The sequence below is a fragment of the Delphinus delphis genome, chromosome 2, assembly GCF_949987515.2.
Source record: "Delphinus delphis chromosome 2, mDelDel1.2, whole genome shotgun sequence".
Classification (NCBI taxonomy): Eukaryota; Metazoa; Chordata; class Mammalia; order Artiodactyla; family Delphinidae; genus Delphinus; species Delphinus delphis.
In genome coordinates, this window is record NC_082684.1 from 147,198,475 (window position 1) to 147,210,111 (window position 11,637).

An 11,637-nucleotide genomic window follows, 5' to 3' on the forward strand; every position below is an offset into this window, starting at 1 on the left:
CAAAGAAAAGCAAAAAAGTAATTATCTCAGGACTTTCAAATTTGTGACAGCGATTTAAAAGTGCTCTTAAGCAGGGAATGCTGAAACTCTTCCCTCTGAATTAATCTGCACTTAAAATTAAATCAATCTCAGCTGTTTTGACACAATTAAAATTTTGTAAAGCCTCACCAAAATTACTTCAGTAGATCCTTGGGCTCTCTTTAGGGATAATAATTTATCTTGAATGATTTATTTTGAAAAGAGTCATGTGACTGAAACCAGGATGGTTATGGTAATTTACTCATGTGAAACTAGTGGCAGGTGTGTGGGTTAGGGCGAGCCAGCTGGAAAAGAGGTAGAGAATATCCATAAAAGAGAAGGTTGAGAAAAGGTAAATTTGACCCCTAGAGGAGCCAGCAGGAACAAGGAAGGAGACAGGGGGAAGCAAATAAGAAATGTAGAGTAAAATTTGTTTGTTTTTGAGAATTTACCTCAGAGTGTACCAGTGAAATACTTTTAAGAAAGATAATTTATGTAACATTAAATGAATAGAGAGAGTCAAGGGAAGATACATTGTTCTTTTCTCCTGAGATAGTAAGAAATGGGTAGAGGGAGTAAAGTAGTGTTAAGCTTAGGAATCTTCATAAATTTCCCCCATTTCTAAAGCACATCTTCACTTTCCTCTGAAAATCTAACATGTTGCAACTCTCTAGCAATAAAAGCCTTAATACAGGTTGTTTTGTAATGAATTTTCAAAGACATCCCTAATTGCACTTCACAGAGTGATGTATTCTATAGGCAATCAAATCACTGTTGGTTAGATTGATACACAAAGGGGACCTCACTCTATGGATTACGTATGATCGAGATGTGGTGTAATCTATTAAAGCCTGAATTCTCATTCTCAGTAGAATTCTGTTTTGGATGCACATTTTAACTAATAACCACTGGTGCTAGTTGTGTCAGAGTCTGATGTGTGGTCTGGCCCACATAGTAGAAAGGTGGCCATAGAAAGCCTGTTGTGACCTTAGTCTTTGGCTGTGAAACAGGAGCCTGAGGCATCCCCCGGCTTCATTACCAGCGGGGTCCCTCAGCCTGTCTCAGGCATGGATGCTGCAGATGTTAGTGTTTATAGATGGCATGGGAGGGATGTTGCCCTGCATGCAGTAGGCCCACGACAAGACTTGTGTCTTAGGATGTGCGTGGTTGAGATAGGAAGGGTAACCCAGTGTGCTGGAGCCGCTTAGCAAGGTGTTGTGTTTAGAGACCTGGGAGGGGAGTTGACCCAGTCAAAACATGAGTTTATCAGGCTCAGTGACCTCAAGCCATCTGCCTATGCCATGGGGAGGCTGGGACACTGAGGGGAGCAGTTGTAGGTTAGGGGTAGAAGGATGCTGATTGCAGGAATCAGACACAAGAGATTTCCCTCCTGGTAGAAGCTTAGACGATTTAGAGGACATGACAAATGCTTTGGTTTTGGAAGTGGGACCTTCAGTCTAGATGGAGTTGACAACAGTCCTTCTATTAAGAAAGCTGAACGCTGGGAGGAGGAGAGGAGGTTGGAATCATTCATTGGCATTTTTGTAGGAGTATGTCGTGTGAGGGCAGTAACGCTAATAACTTCATTCTTTGGTGTCTTCTCCTGAAGGCTTGGGAGAGGTGCCTTGAAAGTGCAATCAGAAACGAGTAGAGCCAAGAGTTCTTCTGCTAAAGGTGGGAACAAAGAAGTCTTTCTGAGGAGCTCTCACCATTTCTCAGGAAGTCATGAGTGGCAGAATGATAGGGAAATATGTGAGACTAGTAGTGTGAGAAGATATCTGAAAGTTGCATGTCTTTCTGGAGTACTGGCAGTGGTGACTCCCTACCCTTGGGCAGAGTGTGTCAGACTTTGGCTGGTTGCAGCTGTGACAGTACTGTTGGCAGTAAAGGAGCAGTAGGAGACCACTGGGTAGCTACAGTAGCAACAAGCAACCTCTACTATTTGTGCCAGAGACATTGACCTTCAATTACATGTGGGTTCTTAGATCTCATCCAGATGGCTGAAGCCATTTTACATATGACCTTTGCATAAATGTGATACAATTGTGCATATTTTAAGGATTTTTATAGGATTTGGTAACCAAAATACATAAATCTATTCCTCTCTGCTAGACACTCAGACATATTACTTTGGTATATGAAATGAAAGCTAAAAGTTGACACAATTAAAAGAAATGCATATTTGATTTCAGATTAATTGAATGGAAGGTAGGAAAATGAAAGTGCATTAACTCTAACAGTAGCTTTAAACAGAATAAACAATGGACTTTTCAAAGGATTATGGTTAACCTTAAAATGCCAAAATGAAACCTGAAGCAATTATTGGTAATATAGATGTATTATTATTTTTCTTTTAGCACATAATCTTTTTTTTAACATCTTTGAGTATACTTGCTTCACAGTTGTGTGTTAGTTTCTGCTTTAAAACAAAGTGAATCAGCTATATGTATAAATATATCCCCATATCTCTTCCCTCTTGCGTCTCCCACTCTCCCTATCCCATCCTTCTAGGTGGTCACAAAGCACCGAGCTGATATCCCAGTGCTATGCAGCTGCTTCCCACTATCTATTTTACATTTGGTGGTGTATATATGTCCATGCCACTCTCTCACTTCGTCCCAGCTTGCCCTTTCCCCTCTCTGTGTCCTCAAGTCCATTCTCTACGTCTGTGTCTTTATTCCTGTCCTGCTGCTAGGTTCTTCAGAACCATTTTTTGTTTTTTTTTTAGATTCCATATATATGTGTTAGCATATGGTATTTGTTTTTCCCTTTCTGATTTGCTTCACTCTGTATGACAGTCCCTAGGTCCATCCACCTCACTCCAAATAACTCAATTTTGTTTCTCTTTATGGCTAATATTCCATTGTATATATGTGCCACATCTTCTTTATCCATTCATCTGTCGATGGACACTTAGGTTGCTTCCATGTCCAGGCTATTGTAAATAGAGCTGCAATGAACATTGTGGTACATGACTCTTTTTGAATTATGGTTTTCTCAGGATATATGCCCAGTAGTGGGATTGCTGGGTTGTACGATAGTTCTATTTGTAGTTTTTTAAGGAACCTCCATACTGTTCTCCATAGTGGCTGTACCAATTTACATTCCCACCAACAGTGCAAGAGGGTTCCCTTTTCTCCACACCCTCTCCAGCATATATTGTTTCTAGATTTTTTGAGGATGGCCATTCAGACTGGTGTGAGGTGATACCTCACTGTGGTTTTGATTTGCATTTCTCTAATGATTAGCGATGTTGAGCATTCTTTCATGTGTTTGTTGGCAATCTGTATATCTTCTTTGGAGAAATGTCTATTTAGGTCTTCTGCCCATTTTTGGATTGGGTTGTTTGTTTTTTGATATTGAGTTGCATGAACTGCTTGTAATTTTGGAGATTAATCCTTTGTCAGTTGCTTCATTTGCAAATATTTCTTCCCATTCTGAGGGTTGTCTTTTCGTCTTGTTATGGTTTCCTTTGCTGTGCAAAAGCTTTGAAGTTTCATTAGGTCCCATTGGTTTATTTTTGTTTTTATTTCCCTTTCTCTAGGAGGTGAGTCAAAAAGGATCTTGCTGTGACTGATGTCATAGAGTGCTCTGCCTATGTTTTCCTCTAAGACTTTGATAGTGTCTGGCCTTACATTTAGCTCTTTAATCCATTTTGAGCTTATTTTTGTGTATGGTGTTAGGGAGTGTTCTAAATTCATTTTTTTACATGTACCTGTCCAGTTTTCCCAGCACCACTTATTGAAGAGGCTGTCTTTTCTCCATTGTATACTCTTGCATCCTTTATCAAAGATAAGGTGACCATATGTGTGTGGATTTCTCTCTGGGCTTTCTATCCTGTTCCATTGATCTATATTTCTGTTTTTGTGCCAGTACCATACTGTCTTGATTTCTGTAGCTTTGTAGTATAGTCTGAAGTCTGGGAATCTGATTCCTCCAGCTCCGTTTTTCTTTCTCAAGATTGCTTTGGCTATTCCCGGTCCTTTGTGATTCCATACAAATTGTGAAATTTTTTGTTCTAGTTCTGTGAAAAATGCCAATGGTAATTTGATAGGGATTGCACTGAATCTGTAGATTGCTTTGGGTAGTAGAGTCATTTTCACAATGTTGATTCTTCCAATCCAAGAACATGGTATATCTCCCCATCTGTTTATATCATCTTTAATTCTGTCATCAGTGTCTTATAATTTTCTGCATACAGGTCTTTTGTCTCCTTAGGTAGGTTTATTCCTAGGTATTTTATTCTTTTTGTTGCATTGGTAAATGGGGGTGTTTCTTTAATTTCTCTTTCAGATTTTTCATCATTACTCTATAGGAATGCAAGAGATTTCTGTGTGTTAATTTTGTATCCTGATGCTTTACCAAAGTCATTGATTAGCTCTAGTAGTTTTTGGTAGCATCTTTAGGATTCTCTATGTATAGTATCATATCACCTGCAAACAGTGACACCTTTACTTCTTTTCCGATTTGGATTCCTTTTATTTCTTTTTCTTCTCTGATTGCTGTGGCTAAAACTTCCAAGACTAGTTGATTAATAGTGGTGAGAGTGGACAACCTTGTTTTGTTCCTGATCTTAGAGGAAATGCTTTCAGTTTTTCACAATTGAGAATGATGTTGGCTGTGGGTTTGTCATATATGGCCTTTATTATGTTGATGTAAGTTCCCTCTATGCCTACTTTCTGGAGAGTTTTTATGATAAATGTGTGTTGAATTTTGTCAAAAGCTTTTTCTGTATCTATTGACATGATCATATGGTTTTTATTCTTCAATTTGTTAATATGATGTATCACATTGACTGATTTGTGTATATTGAAAAGTCCTTGCATTCCTGGGATAAAACCCAGTTGATCATGGTGTATGATCCTTTTAACGTGCTGTTGGATTCTGTTTGCTAGTATTTTATTGAGGATATTTGCATCTATGTTCATCAGTGATATTGGTCTGCAGTTTTCTTTCTTTGTGACATCTTTGTCTGGTTTTGGTATCAGGGTGATGGTGGCCTTGTAGAATGAGTTTGGGACTGGTCCTCTGTCTGCTATATTTTGGAAGAGTTTGAGAAGGATAGGTGTTAGATCTTCTCTAAATGTTTGATAGAATTTGCCTGTGAAGCCATCTGGTCCTGGACTTTTGTTGGTTGGAAGATTTTTAATCACAGTCTCAATATCAGTGCTTGTTATTGGTCTGTTTTTCTTTTCCATTTCTTCCTGGTTCGGTCTCAGAAGGTTGTGCTTTTCTAAGAATTTGTCCATTTCTTCCAGGTTGTCCATTTTATTGGCATAGAGTTGCTTGTAGCAATCTCTCATGATCCTTTGTCTTTCTGGAGTATCAGTTGTTAATTCTCCTTTTTCATTTCTAATTTTATTGATTTGAGTCTTCTCCCTTTTTTTCTTGATGAGTCTGGCTAATGGGTTATCAATTTTGTTTTTCTTCTCAAAGAACCGGGTTTTAGTTTTTGATCTTTGCTATTGTTTCCTTCATTTCTTTTTCATTTATTTCTGATCTGATCTTTATGATTTCTTTCCTTCTGCTAGCTTTGGGGGTTTTTTGTTCTTCTGTCTCTAATTGCTTTAGGTGTAAGGATAGGCTGTTTATTCGAGATGTTTCTTGTTTCTTGAGGTAGGATTGTATTGTTATAAACTTCCCTCTTAGAACTGCTTTTGCTGCATCCCATAGGTTTTGGGTTGTCGTGTTTTCACTGTCATTTGTTTCTAGGTATTTTTTGATTTCCTCTTTGATTTTTTCAGTGATCTCTTGGTTATTAAGAGTGTATTGTTTAGCCTCCATGTGTTTGTATTTCTTAAAGATTTTCCCCTGTAACTGATATCTAGTCTCATAGCACTGTGGTCAGAAATGATACTTGATATGATTTCAGTTTTCTTAACTTTACCAAGGCTTGATTTGTGACCCAAGATATGATCTATCCTGGAGAATGTTCCATGAGCAATTGAGAAGAAAGTGTATTGTGTTGTTTTTTGGATGGAATGTCCTATAAATATCCATTAAATCCATCTTGTTTAATGTATAATTTAAAGCTTGTGTTTCCTTATTTATTTTTATTTTGGATCATCTGTCCATTGGTGAAAATGGGGTGTTAAAGTCCCGTACTATGATTGTGTTACTGTCAATTTCCCCCTTTATGGCTGTTAGCATTTGCCTTATGTATTGAGGTGCTCCTATGTTGTGTGCATAAATATTTACAACTTTTATATCTTCCTCTTGGTTTGATCCCTTGATCATTATATGTAGTGTCCTTCTTTGTCTCTTGTAATAGTCTTTGTTTGAAAGTCTATTTTGTCTAATAGGAGAATTGCTACTTCAGCTTTCTTTTGATTTCCATTTGCCTGGAATGTCTTTTTCCATCCCCTCACTTTCATTCTGTATGCGTCCCTAGGTCTGAAGTGGGTCTCTTGTAGACAGCATATGTATGGGTCTTGTTTTTGTATCCATTCAGCCAGTGTATGTCTTTTGGTTGGAGCTTTTAATCCATTTACATTGAAGGTAATTATCGATATGTATGTTCCTATTACAATTTTCTAAACTGTACTGGGTTTGTTATTGTAGGTCTTTTCCTTCTCTTGTTTTTCCTGCCTAGAGAAGTTCCTTTAGCATCCATTGTAAAGCTGGTTTTGTGCTGCTGAATTCTCTTAGCTTTTGCTTGTCTGTAAAAGTTTTAATTTCTCCGTCGAATCTGAATGAGATCCTTGCTGAGTAGAGTAATCTCAGTTGTAGTTTTTTCCCTTTAACTATGTCCTGCCACTCCCTTGTGCCTTGCTGAGTTTCTGCTGGAAAGTCAGCTGTTAACCTTATGGGGATTCCCTTGTGTTTTATTTGTTGTTTTTCCCTTGCTGCTTTTAATATTTTTTGTTTGTATTTAATTTTTGATAGTTTGATTAATATGTGTCTTGGCATGTTTCTCCTTGGATATGTCCTTTATGGGACTCTCTGTGCTTCCTGGACTTGATTAACTATTTTCCTTCCCATATTAGGGAAGTTTGCAACTATAATGTCTTCAAATATTTTCTCAGTCCCTTTCTTTTTCTCATCTTCTTCTGGGACCCCTATAATTCGAATGTTGCTGTGTTTAATGTTGCCCCAGAGGTCTTTGTGACTGTCCTCAATTCTTTTCATTCTTTTCTCTGTATTCTGCTCTGTGGTAGTTATTTCCACTATTTTATTTTCCAGGTCACTTATCTGTTCTTCTGTCTCAGTTATTCTGCTGTTGATTCCTTCTAGAGAATTTTAAATTTCATTTATTGTGTTGTTCATCATTGTTTGTTTGCTCTTTAGTTCTTCTAGTCCTTGTTAAACATTTATTGTATTTTCTTCATTCTATTTCCAAGATTTTGGATCATATTTATTATTATTACTCTGAATCCTTTTTCAGGTAGAGTGCCTATTTCCTCTTCATTTCTTTGGTCTGGTGGGGTTTTATCTTGCTCCTTCATCTGCTGTGTGTTTCTCTGTCTTCTCATTTTGCTTAACTTACTGTGTTCGGGGTCTCCTTTTCTCAGGTTGCAGGTTCATAGTTCCCGTTGTTTTTGGTGTCTATCCCCAGTGTCTAAGGTTGGTTCATTGACCTGTGTATGCTTCCTGGTGAAGGGGACTGGTGCCTGTGTTCTGGTGGATGAGGCTGGATCTTGTCTTTCTAGTGGGCAGGAATGTGTTCAGTGGTGTGTTTAGGGTGTCTTTGACCTTATTATGATTTTAGGCAGCGTCTCTGCTAATTGGTGAGGTTGTGTTCCTGTCTTGCTAGTTGTTTGGCATAGGATGTCCAGCACTGTAGCTTGCTGGTCGTTGAGTGGAGCTGGGTCTTAGCATTGAGATGGAGATCTCTGGGAGGGCTTTCACCATTTGATACTACGTGGAGCTGGGATCTCTCTGTCGTATCAATGTCCTGAACTTGGCTCTCCCACCTCAGAGGCACAGGCCTGACAACCAGCCAGAGTACAAAGGCCCTGCCAGCGACATGGCTGGTTTCATTTGATCAAAAGCACCATTCCTGTTTGTCATTACGACTGTTAGCCTGTTCATCCACTGCCATCCTATGTCTTCATTCAAGTGACTGATTAAAATACTCACCACAGGTCCACTGGGAGGCTTTGAGGGTTGTACTGATTTGGAGAGGGTCCCTTGTTCAGCACTCCTGCTCAGATTGTTCTGAATCAATCACCACACCAGCACTTAGCCAACTTAGATGTATTATTAATACCAGCTGTAACCCAGGTTTTGATTATGTAGGAAAACAGGCTTAAACTTTTGGCAGACAGTAAACTTAAAAGTTCAAGCAAACCCAAGTTTTTACATACTGAAGATGTAGGGAGCATTTCTATTTGAAGAACCCAGATTTTTCCTCCACAGGGAATACACTGAAACTGGAATTATCCCAGTGATCATCAAATGTGACTTCATTCTTTAGAAAGTAACTATGTCCTTATTTTTCTGAATCCTTAAATTTATAATTTTTCCAAAGTATTGTATTTGTCAAACTGTGATGTAGGAACCTTTTTTGGACATGTGCAGGCTTCCATTAGCTTTTCTTCTCCTTTAAAAAACTTTCTTGATTCTCCTCCTACAGGAGGTACCTGAATTGTCATACTGCAAATAGGCACTGTGGTACTGTGGTGAGTGGGATATCCTTCCTTCCTTTTTTTAAAAAAAAATTAATAAATTAACTAATTTTTGGCTGCATTGTGTCTTTGTTGCTGAGCGCAGTCTTTCTCTAGTTGTGGTGAATGGGGTCTACTCTTCGTTGGGGTGTGTGGGCTCTTCATTGTGGTGGCTTCTCTTGTTGTAGAGCATGGGCTCTCCGTATGTGGGCTTCAGTAGTTGGGGCACACAGGCTCAGTAGTTGTGGCGCACCAGCTTTGTTGCTCTGCAGCATGTGGGATCTTCCAAGACCAGGATTGAACCTGTGTCCCCTGCACTGGCAGGTGGATTTTTAACCACTGCACCACCAGGGAAGTCCTGGGAGATCCTTTCTTGCTACAACAGTGTGATCCCTCTAGTGATGGATCTGGGGCATGGAGGCAGGACAAATTAATGGACTGAATTTGATGGAGCTAATAGAATGGTTTCTTATAGCTTCAACAGGGGCAAGATAGAATCTTTGTCTTGGCAAGGTCACTCAGCAGGACTGCAGGCCAGGGTCAAGATGTCAGCACTGTTGTCTCACCTTCTTGCTTCAGTATTCTAGAGTATGGTGTCTGCCATGCTTGTTTCCATTCCTCCTGATAAGGGGAGCAGCATTTTTACTCTTCTGGAAGTAGAGGAGGGGAGAGAGACTGGAGCCCCTACCTTGGGAAATTAAATTATACTTCATCAGTTAGGCATTTGTGTTTTATGGAGGAATGTGATTTGCGTTTTAGATGACTGTACAACAAACCAGTGACAAGAGTTTGATTGCAAATATCCAGTGTAACTTTTTGGAATAGGGGATTGAGGTTGAAGATAACAGCAAGATTGAGAGAAAGAGAAAAATAGAAAAAGAAGCAATAGGGCTCAGAATATTACCTGAAAATAACATGCAGATGCATAGTAACAACCTGCAAACCCATGACATCTTTCTAATGGCTTCACAACTGGATGCTATCTTTAGGAAAATGTAAGTGAAGATTATTAATTGGGGATGGATGGAATCACCAAAAGTGAGTACAGCCTTTTTTGGTGAATATTTTTATTAGTTAAAATGAATCATTATCAAGGAAAGAGAAACAGGGTTTCTTCCTTTAAGGAATTTATCCTGTCAAAGGAAAAAAGAAGACAAATACAAGCAGGACAGAAAAGAATGAACATTCACTAGACACATTATTTGCTAGGAACTCTACTTATAGTAAACCATATTTTTGCATGCACCATATTTGTTACAATACTATGAAGTATGTGTTATTATTATCACATATTTTGATGATAAAAATGGAGACTTAAGAGGTTAAAAAGCTTGCCCAAAGTCACACAGCAGTTAAAAGACAGATCCAGGAAACTGACTTCTGATCCCAGACTCTTTTTCTTTTTTTTCATGAATGTATGAACTTTATTTTACACACAATATTATCTCTTGGTTTCCAGATCAGCTTCTCTTGTCTGTTAACTGATTTATCTCCATTTGCAATGATTTATGTCATTTCCCCCCTCAAAAAGGTCTTCATTGTCAATTTTTACAGAGAAAAAAGCAAAAACAGGAAGAAAGGTCACATTGCAGCACTGGAAGCCAGATGTCACGGCCTTTGCTCTCAGATGTCACCAGGCAGAGCTCCCAGAGTCACAGTGGCTCATTATCTGAGATGAGAGATGAGCTCTGTGGGTCCTGTAACCCTAACAGGGGGAGCTTCTGCTGTGGCTGGTTCTGTGGTAGCTTTTAATTCATCCTCCATGATACCAAAAGCCATTTTTGGTGGTAGCCTACTGGTGTTGACGCTTGTTTCTGTATGCCAAAGTTTAAAGAACCACACTATGAAATAGCTCCAGAATGTGCCTTGTAACATTTAGTCACAATAAGGGCATTTACCTACTTCCCAAATTTTTGTTGCTGTTGTTCAACTCTTTTAGCAAGTTTCAGTTATATGATACAGTGTTATCAACTGTTTTTTTATCAACATGACTCTTTTTGAACTATGGTTTTCTCAGGGTATATGCCCCGAGGAGTGGGATTGCTGGGTCATATGGTAGTTCTATTTGTAGTTTTTTAAGGAACCTCCATACTGTTCTCCATAGTGGCTGTACCAGTTCACATCCCCACCAGCAGTGCAAGAGGGTTCCCTTTTCTCCACACCCTTTCCAGCATTTATTGTTTCTAGATTTTTTGATGACGGCCATTGTGACTGGTGTGAGATGATATCTCATTGTAGTTTTGATTTGCATTTCTCTAATGATTAGTGATGTTGAGCATCCTTTCATGTGTTTGTTGGCAGTCTGTATATCTTCTTTGGAGAAATGTCTATTTAGGTCTTCTGCCCATTTTTGGATTGGGTTGTTTGTTTTTTGTTATTAAGCTGCATGAACTGCGTATAAATTTTGGAGATTAAGCCTTTGTCAGTTGCTTCATTTGCAAATATTTTCTCCCATTCTGAGGGTTGTCTTTTGGTCTTGTTATGGTTTCCTTTGCTGTGCAAAAGCTTTGAAGTTTCATTAGGTCTCATGTGTTTATTTTTGTTTTTATTTCCATTTTTCTAGGAGGTGGGTCAAAAAGGATCTTGCTGTGATTTATGTCATAGTGTTCTGCCTATGTTTTCCTCTAAGAGTTTAATAGTTTCTGGCCTTACACTTAGGTCTTTAATCTGTTTTGAGCTTATTTTTGTGTATTGTGTTAGGGAGTGATCTAATCTCATACTTTTACATGTACCTGTCCAGTTTTCCCAGCACCACTTATTGAAGAGGCTGTCCTTTCTCCACTGTACATTCCAGCCTCCTTTATCAAAGATAAGGTGACCATATGTGCGTGGGTTTATCTCTGGGCTTTCTATCCTGTTCCATTGATCTATCTTTCTGTTTCTGTGCCAGTACCATACTGTCTTGATTACTGTAGCTTTGTAGTATAGTCTGAAGTCAGGAAGCCTGATTCCTCAAGCTCCGTTTTTCGTTCTCAAGATTGCTTTGGCTATTCGGGGTCTTTTGTGTTTCCAT